Genomic DNA, 17,811 nt, shown 5'->3' on the forward strand with positions numbered 1-17,811 from the left:
CAATGGACATTTGGGCTCTTCCATACTTTGGCTATTGTTGATAGTGCTGCTATAAACATGAGGGTGCATATGTCCCTTCGAAACAGCACACCTGTAGCCCTTGGATAAATGCCTAGTAGTGCAATTGCTGGGTCGTAGAGTGGTTCTATTTTTATCTTTTTGAGGAACCTCCAAATTGCTGGGTCATAGGGTGGTTCTATTTTTATCTTTTTGAGGAACCTCCATACTGTTTTCCAGAGTGGCTGCACCAGCTTGCATTCCCAGAGTGTGATAATTTCTTTATAGATTTTGGATACTAACCCTTTTTCCAGTATGTCATTTGCAAGTATCTTCTCCCATTCCATCGACCGCCGTTTAGTTTTGTTGATTGTTTCTTTCACTGTGCAGAAGCTTTTTATCTTGATGAGATCCCAGTAGTTCATTTTTGCTTTTATTTTCTTTGCCTTCAGAGATATGTCAAGTAAGAAGTGGCTGCAGCCTAGGTCAAAGAGGTTTTTGCCCATTTTCTCCTGTAGGATTTTGATGGTTTCCCCTCTCTCACATTTAGGTCTTTCATCCATTTTGAATTTATTTTTGTGTATGGTGTAAGAAAGTGGTCCAGGTTCATTCTTCTGCATGTCACTCTCCAGTTCTCCCACCACCATTTGTTGAAAAGACTCTTTTTTCACTGGATACTCTTTCCTGATTTGTTAAAGATTAGTTGGCCATGTATTTGTGAGTCCATTTCTGGGTTCTCTATTCTATTCCATTGATCTATGTCTGTTTTTGTGCCAGTACCATACTGTCTTGATTATACAGCTTTGGTAAAATATCTGTTTGCTGAAAACTATAGAAAACTATAAAAGAATTTGAAGAGACACACAAAAAAATGGAAAAACATTCCATGCTCATGCATTGGAAGAACAAATTGTTAAATTTGTTAAAATGTCAATGCTACCCAAGGGAATCTATGCATTCAATGCAATCCCTATCAAAATGACACCAACGTTTTTCACAGAGCTACAACAAACAACCATAAAATTTGTATGGAACCAGAAAAGACCCTGAATAGCCAAAGTAATGTTGAAAAAGAAAACCAAAGCTGGAGGCATCACAATTCTGGACTTTAAGCCATAGTCTCTTAGCAACTTTGGAGAATATAGTATAGTATTGTTGACTATAATCATAATGCTATGCTTTAGATCTCCGGAACTTAATCCTCTTCTAACTGCCAGTTTGTATCCTTTGACCAACATATCACCAATTCCCCTGCTCCACAGCCACTGTCAACTACCAGTCTATTCTGTTTCTGCAAGTTTGGGATTTCTTTACGTTTCACATGTAAGTGATACCTTATAGTATTTGCCTTTCTCTGTTTGACTTACCTCATTTAGCTTAATGCACTCAAGGTCCATCCATGTTGTAGCAAATGACAACATTTCCTTCCTTTTTATGTGAATGATGTGTGTGTGTGTGTGTGTGTGTAATCACATTAAAAAAAATCCATTGATCCATGAATGGACCTTAAGTTGTTTCTATATCTTGGCTATTTTGAATAATGCCACAGTGAACATGGGTGTGCAGATATCTTTTCAATTTCCAGTTTTTTCCTCCCTTTTGATATATACCCAGAAGTGGGATGGCTGAGTCATAACGGCAGTTCTGTTTTTTAATTTCCTGAGGAACCTCTGTACTGTTTCTGTAGTGATTGCATCAGTTAATATTCCCATCAACAGTACACAAATGTTCTCTCTTCACATCCTCACCAACACTTGTTATTTCTTGTCTTTTTGGTGATATCCATTCTAACAGATGTGAGGTGATAGCTCATTGTAGTTTTGATGTGCATTTCCCTAATGATTAGCGATGCTGAGCATCTTTTCATATATCTGTTGGCCATTTGTATGGTTTTTTTTTTTGGAGAATGTCTATTCAGTTCCTCTGCCCATTTTTTAATTGGATTGTTTTGTGTTACTAAGTTATATAAGTTCTGGATGTTAAACTCTTATCTGATACATGGTTTGTAGAACTTTTCTCTCATTCTGTAGGTTGCTTTTTTCATTTTATTATTTCTTTTGCAATATAGAAGCTTGATTATAGAGTATGGCTTGGAGTGCTGTGGAATTTAGTTTCCTAGTATTTTGTTCAGTATTTTTTCCGTCTGTGTTGATCAGGCTTATTGGCCTATAGTTTTCTTACAGTGTCTTCTTCTGGCTTTAATGTAAGGGTAACGCTGGCCTCATAAAATGAATTCGGGACTGCTTTCTGTTTCAGTTTTTTTTTTTAAGTGTTTGGGGAGAATTGACATTAATCCTTCCTTAACTGTTTGATAGATTCACCAGTGAAATCATCAGCTTTTGGGATTTTCTCTGATGAGAAGTTTTTTGTTACCAGTTGATCTTCCTTGCTCATTGTGATCTGTGTAGATTTTCTATTTCTTCATGATTCAGTCTTGGTAGGTTGTATATTTCTAGGAATTTATCCATTTCTTCTAGGTTATCCCATTTGTTAGCATATAATTGTTCATAGTAGTCCTCTACTATCCTATGTATTTCTGTGTTATCAGTTGTCAATTTTGTTTATATTTTTTTAAAAAAGCAGTTTTTAGTTGATCTTTTCTACTGTTTCTCTGATCTCTATTTTATTTATTTCTGGTTCAATCTTTGTTATTTACTTCTGCTAACTTTGGGCTTATTTTTAGTTCTAGTCCCTTGAAGTAAGAAGTTTGATTGTTTATTTGGAATATTTGTTTTTCTTAATATATGCATTTGTCCCTATAAATTTCCCTCTAAGAAATGCTTTTGCAGCATTCCATAGTTTTTCTTATGTTGTAGTTCAATTTTCATTTGTTTGAAGATATTTTGATTTACTTTTTGATTTCTTCTTTGACCTGAGTGTGTTGTTTACTTTCTGTATGTTTGTAAATTTTCTAGCTTTCCTCTTGTTGATTTGTCGTTTCAAAGCAATGTGGTTGGAATAGATGCTTGATGTGATTTAAATCTTAAATTTGCTTAGATTTGCTTTGTGGCCTATCATATAATCTATTCTGGAGAATATTCTATGTGCAGTGAGGAAGAATAGGTATTCCGTTGCTGTTGGATGGAATATCTATTTATGCCTGTCAGGTTCATTTGGTCTAAAGTATGGCTCATGTCCATTTCCTTGTTGATTTTCCTGTCTGGATGATCTATACATTGCTGAAAGTGGAGTATTGAAGTCTTGTATTATTATTGTTTTCTTTTTCTCCCTTCACATCTGTTAGTGTTTGCTTAATATATTTAAGTGTTCTGACATTAGGTGCATATATGTACAATTGTTACATATTCTAGATGAGTTCATACCTTTTATCATACCTTATTTGTCTCTTGTTACCATTTTTGACTTAAAGTCTATTTTGTCAGATATAAATACATTTATCTCTGCTTTCTTTTGGTTTCCACTTGCATGGAATATCTTTTCCCATCCCTTTGAACCTATGTGTGTCCTTAAAGCTGAAGTGAGTCTCTTGTAAACAGCATATAGTTGGGTCTTGTTTTTCTTTTCTTTTCTTTCTTTTTTTTTTTATTCAGCCCACCAGCCTTTGCTTTTTAAAAAAATGTTTATTTTGGAGAGAGGAAGAGAGTGCGTGTATGTGCACACGTGAGTTAGGGAGGAGCAGAGAGAGAGGCAGACACAGGATTAGAAATGGGCTTTCTGCTGACAGCAAAGAGCCTGATGTGGGGCTTGAACTCACAAACCATGAGATCATGACCTTAGCTGAAGTGGGATGCTTAACTGACTGAGCCACCCAGGTGCTCCAGCCTTTGCCTTTTGATTGGATAATTCAATCCATTTACATTTATTGTAATTGATATGTAAGTACTTACTAATTCCATCTTAATAATTGCTTATTAATTGCTTATTAATTAATGGCTGTTTTGTAGCTCATTGTTCCTTTGTTTTCCTCTTTTGCTGACTATCTTTGTGAATTAGTAATTTTCCATGGTGGTATGCTCTAACTCCCTTGTCTTTATCTTTTGTGAATCTGTTATAGGTTTTTACTTTATGGTTACCATGAGGTTTACATAAAACATAGAACAGTTCATTTTATGCCAATAGCAACTTAACTTCAATCTCATACTCAAACTTGACCCTTCTACTCCCCTACTTTTATGTTTTTGAAGTCACAGTTTACTTATTTTTGTATTGTACATTTATTTATTTATTTTATTTTATTAAAAAAAAATTTTTTTTTAATGTTCATTTATTTTTGACAGAGAGAGAGACAGAGCATGAGCAGGGGAGGGGCAGAGAGAGAGGGAGACACAGAATCGAAAGCAGGCTCCAGGCTCTGAGCTGCCAGCACAGAGCCTGATGCGGGGCTCGAACTCACAGACCGCGAGATCATGACCTGAGCCGAAGTCAGACGCTCAACCGACTGAGCCACCCAGGTGCCCCTGTATTGTACATTTATTAACAAGCTATAGTAGCCATAGTTATTTTTACTGATATTTTCCTTTAATCTTTTTTTTTAAAGATTTTTTTTTTAATGTTTATTCCTTTATTGAGAGAGGGTGTGGGAGGGGCAGAGAGAGAGGGAGACAAAGAATTTGAAACAGACTCCAGGCTCCAAACTGTCAGCACAGAGCCCGACACGGGTCTCAAACTCACGGACTGTGAGATCATGACCTGAGCTGAAGTCGGAGCTTAAATGACTGAGCCACCCAGGTGCCCCTCCTTTAATCTTTATGCCATAGTTAAGTTGCATTTAGGAAAGTCTTTATTTCTCTTTCGTTTCTGAAAAATAATTTTAGAGGATAGAGTATTCTTGGTTGACTGTTTTTTTTCTTTAAGCACTCTGATTATTATTCCACTCTCTCTTGGCCTGTACAGTTTCAGCTGTGAAATTTGCTGATAGCCTAATCGGGGTTCCTATAGCTTAATAGCTATTTTTCTCTTGCTGCTTTTAGAATTCTCTCTCTGATTTTGGTTTTTGACAGTTTCATTGTAATGTAGAGAAGACTGTTTGGAATTGAAATGGGGTGGTCTATTAGAAAGAAAGGAAGGAAGAAAGCTCTTCATTCAGCCATCTGTAACCTTTAATAATGAGATAAGTTTCTGGCAGCAGAGGAAATAGGAAGGACTTCTTTCTCATCATTAATCCTCTTCCTTTCCTAGCCAGTGATCTTAGAGCTCCAGAGGAAATGAAAAACAGTTCTTACTCTCAAAAAGGCAAGGTATCCTTAGATCATCCAATTACATGGCACAAGACTGGAATCAGTAAGTAGCTGAAATAAATCAAGATGTAAGGTTTAAAGTTGTTACCCCCCTAATAGAAAATTATTTTGTTCAGAACTTTCACTCCTTCTCTAAATCTTTTAAAGTAAGAGTAGAAGTGGTGGAGATCACACAATAATATAAGAAATTAGACTGGCCTGAGCTCTGGCTCTTCGAATCTAGTGATTAAACAACTTTGTTCTTAATATTTTGATTTGTAACTGACTTAAGATGTTATTTTGATTTGTGATTGCTCTGGAGAAGGAAACATAATTTTGAAACATTTAACTTTCTGAAGACCTAAAAATTAGTTAACTAACAAGTTCTTGATATGGCAAATAAAAAAAAAGTTCTCAAAATAGTCAAATATGAGTGGCTTTTACATTTCCTAGTCGTTGCTTCTATATTAGGGCTTAAATATGAGTGATATGGCTACTTTCTTCCTGATCTTTTGAGTTAGGATTCTTTGGCATTTTGTAAACAATCTACAGCCATGTAAATGTCATTTAATAATCTCCTCACTGTAGGAAAAGCATCTCATTTATGTAGCACTCTTTTTAAAACAAAAAAAATTTTAAATGTTTTTATTTATTTTTGAGACAGAGAGAGACAAAGAATGAGCAGGGGAGGTGCAGAGATCAAGGGAAACACAGAATCTGAAGTAGGCTCCAGGCTCTGAGCTGTCAGCACAGAGCCTGACGCAGGGCTTGAACTCACAGACTGTGAGATCATGACCTGAGCTGAAGTCAGATGCTTAACCGACTGAACCACCCAGAAGCCCCATCATTTATGTAGCATTCTACAAAGTGCTTTCACATAATCATTTGACTTTTTACATCTATGTGAACTAGATAGGAACTATATTGTCATACACCAAAACAAAGTTAATTCAATAAGTATTTATTTACTTAGTTTTAAGTGTACAAGGTGGTGATACAATACTTCCATATAACACCCAGGGATCATCACAAGTGTGCTCCATAATCCACATCAGTTTGTTTTCTATAATTAAGACCCAAATGTGAGATCTGAAACCATAAAAATCCTAGAGGAGAACACAGGCAGAAACTTCTTTGACATTGGCCATAGCAACTTCTTTCTAGATATAACTCCTGAGGCAAGGGAAACAAAAGCAAAAATAAACTATTGGGACTTCATCAGAATAGAAAGCTTCTGCATAGCAAAGGAAACCATCAACAAAACTTAAAGGCAACTCATGGAATCGGAGAAGATATTTGCAAATGACCTACCTGATAAGGAGTTAGTATCCAAAATATGTAAAGAACTTATAAAACTCAACACCCCGAAAAACAAATAATCCAGTGAAGAAATGGGCAGAAGACATACAGATAGTGAACAGACACATGAAAAGATGCTCAGGGTCAGTGATCATCAGGGAAATCCAAATCAAAAGTACAATGAGATGTGACCTCACACCTGTCAGAATGCCTAAAATCAACAACACGAAACAAAAGTGTTGGCAAGGATGTAGACAAAGGGGAACCCTCTTGGCACCATTGATGGGAATGTAAACTGGTATAGCCACTGTGGAAAACAGTATGAAGCTTTCTCAAAAAGTTAAAAATAGAATTACCCTACAACCTAGCATTTGTACTACTGGTTACCCAAAGAAAACAAAAATACCAATTCAAGGGGATACATGAACCCCGAGATTGATAGCAGCATTATCGACAATAGCCAAAATATGGAAACAGCCCAAGTGTCCATCGACTGATGAATGGATAAAGAAGATGTGGTATATATATTTTATATACATACAATGGGATATTACTTAGCCATAAAAAGAATGAACCCTTGCCATTTGCAATGACATGGATGGAGCTGGAGTATTATGCTAAGGGAAATAAGTCAGAGAAAGACAAATACCATATGATCTCACTCATACGGGATTTAAGAAACAATTGAGCAAAGGGAAAAGAAGGAGGCAAACCAAGAAACAAGTATTGAGGAATGCTCTACTCTGACAGACACTGATGACACATAGTGAATGTGGAGTTTCTGTACTAGTGGGGAGAGGCAGACAACAAACAAACATAGGTGTATGTCATTCCCTTACAGAAAAGTTGAGTAGGGTACAAAGGACAGGGAACATGGAAGATGTCCATGAATGCTGCTCTATTTAGAATGATCAGGAAAAACTTCTCTGATGAGATGACATTTGGGATTCCAGAGGAAGAATATTCCAGGCAGAGGAAACAGGACATAGAAAGGCCTGAAGAAGGGAATGCTTCTTGATGTGTTCAAGAATTGAATAGAAAGAATGGTAGGAAAGATGGGACTAGAGGGAAGTGAACAAAAGAAGAATGGTCAAAGACAAAGTCAGATGAAATTCGTAAAAAGGCTGTAAGATTAACTGAGTTACTCTTGATTATTCAATAAGTGACAGAATTGAGTTCAAACCCAGGTCCCCTGACTCCAGATCCTGTGCTTATATACTGTGTTACTTCAGAGACATAACCAGTAGTAGTAGCTGCTCTATTAATGCTTCTTCGGCGGATTCAGTGCATCTAGGGAACTGAAAAGCAGTGTCAGAAAGATAATATTAGGGGCGCCTGGGTGGCTCAGGTCATGATCTCACGGTTCATGAGTTCCAGCCCCGTGTTGGGCTCTGTGCAAACAGCTCAGAAGCCTGGAGCCTGCTTTGGATTCTGTGTCTCCCTCTCTCTCTGTCCCTCCCCCACTCATGCTCTGTCTCTCTCTCTCTCTCTCAAAAATAAATAAACATTAGGGGCACCTGGGTGGTGCAGTCGGTTAAGTGTCCGACTTCAGCTCAGGTCACGATCTCGCCGTCCGTGAGTTCGAGCCCTGCGTCAGGCTCTGGGCTGATGGCTCAGAGCCTGGAGCCTGCTTCCGATTCTGTGTCTCCTTCTCTCTCTGCCCCTCCCCCCTTCATGCTCTGTCTCTCTCTGTCTCAAAAATAAATAAACATCAAAAAAAAATTAAAAAATAAATAAATAAACATTTAAAAAAAGGATAATATTAATCTGCATGATCTCTTTTTGGGTTGCTATCATGTGGTGGCATTTATGAAAATCTTCTTGGCCAAGGACAAGACTAGACTCTACTGCTCAACTAAATAGGCAACTAAGACTACTTCCCACTACTTCTCTTGTGGTTTAAAATTTCCCCCTTGAAATATTTCATTCAGCTGTCCTTAACTCTTTTTTTAAAGTTTATTTATTTTGTGTGTGAGAGAGAGAGAGAGAGCACACACATGAGTGGGGGAGGGGCAAAGAGAGAGAGGGAGAGAGAGAATCACAAGCAGGTTCTGTGCTGTCAGCGTGGAGGCTGACACAGGGCTCCATCCCATCAACCATGAGATCTTGACCTGAGCCGAAATCCAGAGTTGGACGCTTAACCAGCTGAGCCACCCAGATGCCCCAGCTGTCCTTAATTTTGAATATTGAGGCAAGTTCTGACAGCAGAGGAAATAGGAAATAGAGTAAATATTAACAACTTGAAAGAAATTGCATGAGATCATTGGACTATGTGTGAAGTGCATGTATAAATAGAAACATATATTCTTACATATACATATATGCACATATATAAACCCCTCCATGGGAAACATTTAAACATTATTTTTATTTTTTATTTTTAATTAAAAAAAATTTAATTCTAGTATAATTACTGTACAGTATTAGTTTCAAGTGTACAGTTCTGCACATTACATTCATTAATTCTATACATTACTCAGTGTTCATCACAATAGGTCTACTCTTAATCCTCATCACCTATTTCACCCATCTCCCCCCACCTCCCCTCTGGTAACCATTAGTTTGTTCTCTGTAGTTAAGAGTCTGTATTTTGTGTCTTTTTCAATTTGTTCACTTATTTTGTTCCTTAAATTCCATATATAAGTGAAATCATATGGTATTTGTCTTTCTCTGACTTATTTCACTTAGCATTATACTCTCTAGATCTATCCATGTTGCATCCATGCAAATGGCAAGAATGAATTTCATTTTTTTTATGACTGTAATATTCCAGTATGTGTGTGTATGTTACCACATCTTCTTTATCCATTCATCTCTCGATGGATGTTTGGATTGCTTCCACAATTTGGCTATTTATGCTGCAGGAAACGGGTATGTATATCTTTTCAAATTAGTGTTTTCCTATTCTTTGGGTAAGTACTCAGTTGTGGAATTGCTGGATTATATGTTAATTCTACTTTTAATTTTTTGAGGAAACTCCATACTATTTTCCACAATGGCTGCACCAGTTTGCATTCCTCCCATGGGAAACTTTTATTGCTAATGTTAGTGGTAGAAGTAGATATAAATTATGATAAAGGTGATAACATCAGGGGTGCCTGGGTGGCTCAGTCAGTTAAGCATCCGTTTCTTCATTTTTGGCTTAGGTCATGATCTTGTGGTTTGTGAGTGTGAGCCTTGTGCCAGTCTCTGCACTGACAGTGTGGAGCCTGCTTGAGATATTCTCTCTCTCTCTCTCTCTCTCTCTCTCTCTCTCTCCCTCTCCCTCTCTCCCTCTCTCCCTCTCTCCCTCTCTCCCCCTCTCCCTGTCCCTCTCCCTCTCCCTCTCCCCCCCCCGCTGACCCTACCCCACTCATGCTTGCTCTCTCTCTCTCAAAATAAATAAATTTAAAAAAATTTTTAAAGATGATAACATCACACGATGTCAATTTCAATAGAATCTACTCAATGAGTCCATACTATAATCATGGGTTATAGACCAGTGTGAATTTTAAATATAAATTTTTAATAATAATACAATACCATAATAATATGTAAACCATTACAGTATGCAAATATTACCTATTAAATGATGAATTAATACTTGTTCGGATTGAACATTGAGTTAATTCTGTCTTAGCATACTTCTAGAAGACCACGTGTTACTTAATCAATTTAAATAGGAAATCGGGCACCTGGCTGGCTCAGTTGGTGGAGTGTGTGACTCTTGATCTCGGGGGTGGGAGTTTGAGCCCACATTCATTGTACAAATTACTTAAAAATAAAATCTTAAAAAAATTTAAATAAGAAGTCATAAATTATTTTACTTCAGAGATTGCCATGTAGTACCCAGCACAATGGCTTAAACACTGAGTGGAAGACAGCCTAGAGTAGTAGTTGGGAGAACACAGCTGTTAGATTTAAGCTAAGGTAAAACCCATCTTCGCACTTAGTAGCTGTGTGATCACAGACAAATCTTAAATGTCCTCATCTATAAACTGGTTTAATAATAGCACCCACCATATAGAATAGTGAGACTTAATAAGTTAGTTAATTAATATGTAAGGTGCTTAAAATGATCCTGACACATAGTAAGAACTAAAATGGTGTTGTACTACTTTTATTAACATAAAAAATATTTGTTGAAGTTAATTAATCTTTTGCAGATAGGATTGGTTGATTTAAAAATAGGTCAGGTGTGTACTAATATGAAAGCTGTGCTGTTATGATGAGCTCAAGGTTTAGGGAATTGTTTCTCCATGTCTGACTTGGAGACATATTTACTTGCAGTAAATATGACTTGCAGGCATATTTACTCACTAATACCCATTTCTCCATCTCTTCTTTTCTCTCCTAAGTGACAGATATTAAAACTGTCTTCCCATGAGGCAGAAACTTGGAGGTTTCCCTCTTTTACTTCGTGATCATTTTATATTTGTCTTTATACTTGTCTCCCTTCTTTTCTAAAAGGAAGATCTAGAAAGGAAACCTAGCCTGGTTAGTTTAGCAGTGTTTTTTCAAATGTTTTAAAAATGTGGGTTGTAAATCAATTTAGTGGGTTTCAGTCAATTAAAAAAATTTTTTTTAATGAAAGTGCATCACAGGGAGTAAGATAAGTATTGTTTTATGAAATATCACACACATATATGTGTATACATAAATATATTCCTACATGTGTAACACACATGAAAGATAGTATGTGTAATGATTAAGGGCATAGACTCTGGAGCCATGTTGTGTGTATTAAAATCCTGGCTTGGCTCTTTGTCTTGTACAAGTTTCTATGTGCCTCAGTTTACTCATCTGTAAAATTAAGGTAATAAAAGTACCTACCTCACAGAATTGTGAGAATTAAGTGAGTTAACATATGTAAAGAGCTTAGAATTTATAAATCCCTTTCTCTCTGTTTACCTATCCATCTATTCACACACACAGATATACACACAGATCTATATATCTACACACATACACACATATGCACATAGTAAGAGCTGTGTAAAAGGTTATCAATAATGTGTGTGTGTGCTTGTCCTGATGTAAAATATGTTTCTTACTGTGAGTTGTGGCCAAAAAAGTTTTAAAGTTACTTGTTTATCAGGTGGAAGGATATTGTGAGTGGATTTGGAGTGAGGAGACTCTGGTCCAAGTCAATTCTCTGTCAATCCTCATGTTACCTGGAATGTATCATTTGACTTCTTTGTCATTGTCTTTCTCTTAAAGATGAATGGACTCTCAATTATCTTAAATGGGCCAACAAACACTATAACTCTATGCTTTTATTCTTTCTGCCTCTTCCCTTTCTTCCATCTTACTTCTGAGCAAACTGAGAAGTTCTTTATGGATTGTAGCATTATGAGTTTTGACCTTGGCCAGGATGATTGAATGAGGATTAGGTACCTTAGGAAAAAGACATGCAATAGGGACTCTTGACACAAGATAGTGACCAACTCACCAACTCTTTCCTTTGAGGGGAAGTTGAATGTGGGAAGACAGGCAACATTAGGGATGTCTAGAGAGACATCACAATGGGGGAGGATCAGAGCGGTGTTGTAGTGCCCTACAAATTGTGGTAGGAGGAAAAATGGCCTATAGAATCAATGCTGGTGGTGGAATTCTGTGGAGGGGAGAGAACCATCTCAAACTGCCTCTGACCAGCTTGTATGGTTGTGGAAAATCTGCCCCTCAGGACATTCCCTAGGTGGGTTATAAGTGAGATAGAGAGTTACTTGGGGTTGGGGTGAGCCAGGAGAGGAGATGAGACAAAGGGGGCCTAGGAATATGAGAAAGAAGAGTTTAAATATAAGAGACAACCAGTGTAACTTTCCTGGAAGCAGGGATAGTTAAGAGCATTTTCAATTAATGGGGATTTCTAATTCTCAATTTTTTCTTGACTGTGTCACACAGGGTTCAACTCCTCTCTTTTGTACCATTCATACCCTCATCTTTGAGTCAGTAGTGTTCCAGAAAGAAAGGGGATTAAGGAGGGCCCATCAGCTTGATATAAGGAAGAAAGTGAAATTCAGAATAGATATCAAGAATGTAGTGGAAGCAGGAACTCAGTTGAATTGTAGCCCCCACACCTGGGTAGCACAGTTGGTTGAGCTTCTGACTTCGGCTCAGGTCATGATCTCGTGGTCTGTGGGTTCAAGCCCCACATCGGGCCCTGTACTGACAGCTCAGAGCTTGGAGCCTGCTTCAGATTCTGTGTCTCCTTCTCTCTCTGCCACTCCCTGACTTGTTCTCTCTCTCTCCCTTCCCCTCCCTCTTTCTCTATCTCAAAAATAAACATTAAAAAAAAAAAAAAAAGAAAGAAATGTGTAGCCCCCACCAGACACCCAGACATATTAGAAAGGATACCAGTTTTCCCAATATATGTGGAATGAAGGTTTGAGCCAATTTGCTTAAATATTGGAAGACAGGATGAGTTGAGCAAGTGCAAGAGTTGGAGGCTTTCAAGCAGCTGATACATGATATAATACCGTAATTCTCTGTCATTTAGAGTGTTGTTTTCCAAAGAGTATCTCTGCGCACTAGCTTTGTTTCTCCTCACCAATAAGAGTTTCATGAGGAAATAAATTTGGGAAGTCCTGGGCACTTCCCACTCCGCTCACCTTAAAGATCTGCAGTTTACATCAGCATGTTATAACTCTGGGAAGTTGAGCAGTGAAGGTTCAAGATTACATAGTTGCCTTCCTTGGAGCCCAAAAGCACCAAAGGAACACAGTCTAGTTTCCAATTACTTGCTAGATTTTTCTATCTTGATTTCAAAAAAGACATTGCCACACAATGTCCAGAAATTTCTCTATGAAGTGAATTTACCCTATTGTCACCATTTTGGTTAATAAGATTACCACCACATGTCATCTCAGAACTCTCAAATATCTTTTATTTTTGACCATTAGCTCTTCTTCACACCTGCTATACACATACAATAGAATTAATTCATTATCAGATCTTGCTGATGCTTGTAAAACACATATATCTCTTGTTACATGCCAGACTTTTTATAATTTTTTTTATAATTTTTTTTAACGTTTATTTATTTTTGAGACACAGAGAGACAGAGCATGAACGGGGGAGAGTCAGAGAGAGGGAGACACAGAATCTGAAACAGGCTTCAGGCTCTGAGCTGCCAGCACAGAGCCCGACGCGGGGCTCGAACTAATGGACTGTGAGATCATGACCTGAGCTGAAGTCGGCCGCTTAACCGACTGAGCCACCCAGGCGCCCCAGACTTTTTATAATTTTAATGTATATTGGTTATTTAAGATACATTGAATCTTAGTAACAGGAAATTGTATTTTCATATACCAAGCAATAAACAATTGGAGTTTGAAATTAAAGTACCATTTATAATAGCATAAAAAATTATTAATCATTTAGGGGTAAATCTGACCAAATATGTGAAAGACCTGTACACTGGAAATTACTAAATATTGCTGACAGAAGTAAAGAAAATTTCAAGAAGTGGAGAGCTATACCTTGTAAATGGCCTGGAAGGCTCAATATTGTTAAGGTATCAGTACTCTACAAACTGATTTATACATTCAATGCAATACCAATAAAAATCTCAGCAGACTATTCTGGGTCGAAATTGGTAAGCTGATTGTAATATTCATATGGGAATGCCAAGGACTTAAAATAATTAAAGCAACCTTAAAATAGTAAGAAGAAAGTTGGAGGGGTACACTACTTGATTTTAAACATTATTATTAAGCTGTTGTCACCAACACAATGTGGTATTGGCATGGAAATGGACAGATACATCAAAGGAACAGAATAGAGAGTTCTGAAATAGACCCATACATTACAAACAATTGATTTTTTTTTTTTTTATATCAGAGCAAAGGCAATGAGATGGGTAAAGGATAGCCTTTTCAACCAAATAGTGTGGGCATAATTGGAAGTCTATTATTTTATTTTTTTAAAGATTTTATTTTTAACTAACTTCTACACCCAATATGGGGCTTGAACCCACAACCCTGAGACCAAGAGTGACGTGCTCCACAAACTGAGCCAGCCAGGCACCCATGGATATTTATAGTAAAAAAACAAAAAAACAAGAAACTTGGATCCATACTGTGCACCATTTATAAAAACGAATTCAAAATGGATCATATGCCTAAATGTAAAACCTAACACTATAAAAATTCTAGAAGAAAACATGGTAGAAAATCTTTGTGAACTTGAATCAGACAATACTTCTTAGAAAAAAATACCAAAATCACTGAATAAAAGGATAAATTGATACATTAGACTTCTTCAAAATCTAAAATTTCTGTTCTTCAGATGACACAGTTAGGAGAGAATGAAAAGACAAGCCACAGACTGGGAGGAAATCTTTGGGAAGCATATATTTACTAACGGACTTGATTCCAGAATATATAAAGAACACTCAAAACTCAATAATAAGAAAACCCAATAAAAATGGACAAAAGATTTGAATAGACTTCACCAAAGAAGATCTATAGATGGCGAGAAATTACATGAAAATGTGGCTAATAGAAAACTTACCTGGCAGGGGAGACACCATGATCACAAAGGTAGTTCTCCCAGGGCGAGGTAGTTCATCCATTGCACTCCAGATGTGCTGACCCCTGTGATTTCCCCAAATGACTTATTGGAGAAATGCAAATTAGAAACTATAAGATGTCACTACATAGCTGTCAGAATGACTAAAATTAAAAAGATTGACCCCACCAAGTGTTGGAGAGGATGCGGAGAAACTAGAAATCTCACATACTACTGGTAGGAATGTAAAATGTATGAACACTTTGGAAAACAGTTGGGCAGTTACTTAAAAATGTTAAAAATATGGCTGAGCCTGCTGGTCTTTGGCAAGCTGCTGATGCCGGTCTCTGTTGTGCAGGATGGGGTTTGTTAAAGTTATCAAGAATAAGGCTTACTTCAAGAGATACCAAGTGAAATTTAGAAGAAGACAAGAAGTTAAAACTGATTACTATGCCCGGAAATGCTTGGTAATTCAGGATAAAAGTAAGTACAACACACCTAAATACAGGATATTTCGTGTAAGCAACAGAGACATCATTTGTCAGATTGTTTATGCCCGTATAGAAGGAGACATGATAGTTTGTGCAGCTTATGCTCATGAACTCCCAAAGTATGGTGTGAAGGTTGGCCTGACAAGTTATGCTGCAGCATATTGTACTGGCCTGCTGCTGGCCTGCAGGCTTCTCCATAGGTTTGGTGTGGATAAGATCTATGAAGGCCAAGTAGAAGTGACTAGAGATGACTGCAGTGTGGAAAGTATTGATGATCAACCTGGTGCCTTCACCTGCTATTTGGATGCAGGGCTTGCCAGAAATACTACTGGAGATATAAAATTTTGGGGGTCCTCAAGGAGCTGTGGATGGAGGCTTGTCTATTCCTCACAGTACCAAATGATTTCCTGGTTATGATTCAGAAAGCAAGGAATTCAATGCAGAAGGACATCGGAAGCACATCATGGGTCAAAACGTTACAGATTATATGCAGTACCTAAGGGAAGAAGATGAGATGCTTACAAGAATCAGATGCTTATAAGAAAGCTCCTGCTGCCATATGAGAGAATCCAATCTATGAGAAGGAGCCTAAGAAAGAAGTTAAAAAGAAGAGGTGGAATTGTCCCCAAATGTCTCTTGCCCAGAAGAAAGATCAGGTAGCTCAGAAGAAGGCAAACTTCCTTAGAGATCAGGAGTGGGCTGCTGAGAGCTAATAAGCCAAACCACAATTTTCTATGAAGATTTTTTGGATAAAGACAATAATAAGCTTATTCACCAACCCACAACAACAACAACAACAACAACAACAACAACAACAGCGAAGTTAAGTATACATCTACTACATGACCCAACCATTCCAATTCAAAGATTTTTTACCCAAGAGAAAAGGATGAGCAACTGAGTGGCTCAGTTGGTTGAGCATCTGACTCTTAATTTCAGCTCAGGTCATGATCTCAGGGTTCGTGAGACTTGGATTCTCTCTTTCTCTCTCTCAAATAAATAAACTTAAAAAAAAAAAAGGAATTATGTCCTTGTAAAGATTTGCACAGAAATGTTTATAACAGCTTTGTAGCCCCTAAGTGATAAGCAACCCAAATTTCCATCAATGGGTAAATGGATAAACACATGGTAGCATATTTATACAATGCCTTTGTAGCAACAATAAAAAGGAATGAATTGTGGATACAGTCAACAATAACAGCAGATCAGTTTGTTTGGGGAGGTGTGTAGGGTGGAGGAGCACAGAAAAGTGGGAAAGGAAGGGGTTCCAAAGGGACCTGAAGAAATTTGGGGCCATAATCCATTGTTTACTATCTTGATTGCAGTGATGGTTTCACAAGTATAAGCATATGTCAAAATTCAACAAATTACACACTTAAAATATGTGCAGCTTATTTTATCTCAGTTATATCTCAAAACTGTTTTTTAAAAAGATGGTTCTAACATGCATTTATTTGAGGTTGTGTGTGGGTAATTCAGGTAGGCATGTCCAGCTTAGGGTTGGAAAAAGGGATGTGTAACTCTGAGGGAAGGTGGGGGAAAAGATTTTAGGAATAAATTGTCCCTCCCTCCCTTATCCTCTTTCTTCTCTCCCTCCTTTATCTGTCCTTCATAAAGATCTGAGATGGTTAAATATTATTTATGTGGAGTTGACAGTTGAAGATATGGGAAAGGCTGGTTGCATAAAGGAATGGGTTATTGAGGAAAGAAACGTGAGAAACACTGAGGCATGTTTGAAAGGGATAATGAAGAATAGAAGAAACTAGTATGATCAGAAGAGTGGTGGGCATGTAGGAAAATAATTAGTAAAAGGGAATGGATGAACTACTTCCTTTTTGCTTAGTACTGTCTATTTCTGTGAATGTTGGTCTGTCTTTTTAGGGCTCAGGAACATCTCCAATGGGATAAAGAACAAACCAAACAATCACAGGGCTATGCTGGTTAATACCCTATTGTTTCTAATGGAGTAGTATGCTGTTTAAAAAAAAAAAAAACAAACCCACAAGTCTCCTGGGTTGCTCAGTCAATTAGCTGGCCGATTTCCATTTAGGTCATGATCTCCTGGTTTGTGAGTTGGAGCCCCACATCCGTCTCTGTGCTGACAGCTCAGAGCCTGGAGCAGTCTTCGGATTCTGTGTCTCAGTCTCTCTCTGCCCCACCTCTGCTTGTACTCTGTCTCTCAAAAATGAAGAAACATTAAAAAAATATTTTTAAAAACCCCACAAAATGAAACCTCAATAAAACCAGTATTCTTAGGAGATGGGAGTCATTTCACATATAATCCTTTAGCTAGCTCAACAAATATTTGCATGGCCCCAACATCTTCTGGTTTTATTTTATTTTATTTTATTTTATTT

The 17,811-nt window shown here is 37.4% G+C and overlaps 1 pseudogene; it reads left to right on the forward strand.

The window, feature by feature from the left end:
- The first annotated feature begins 13,553 nt into the window (after positions 1-13,553).
- On the forward strand, positions 13,554-16,593 carry LOC125937555 (60S ribosomal protein L5-like; annotated as a pseudogene).
- The last annotated feature ends 1,218 nt before the right edge of the window (positions 16,594-17,811 follow it).

Source organism: Panthera uncia (genome assembly GCF_023721935.1).
Source record: "Panthera uncia isolate 11264 chromosome A3 unlocalized genomic scaffold, Puncia_PCG_1.0 HiC_scaffold_12, whole genome shotgun sequence".
NCBI classification, from domain to species: Eukaryota; Metazoa; Chordata; class Mammalia; order Carnivora; family Felidae; genus Panthera; species Panthera uncia.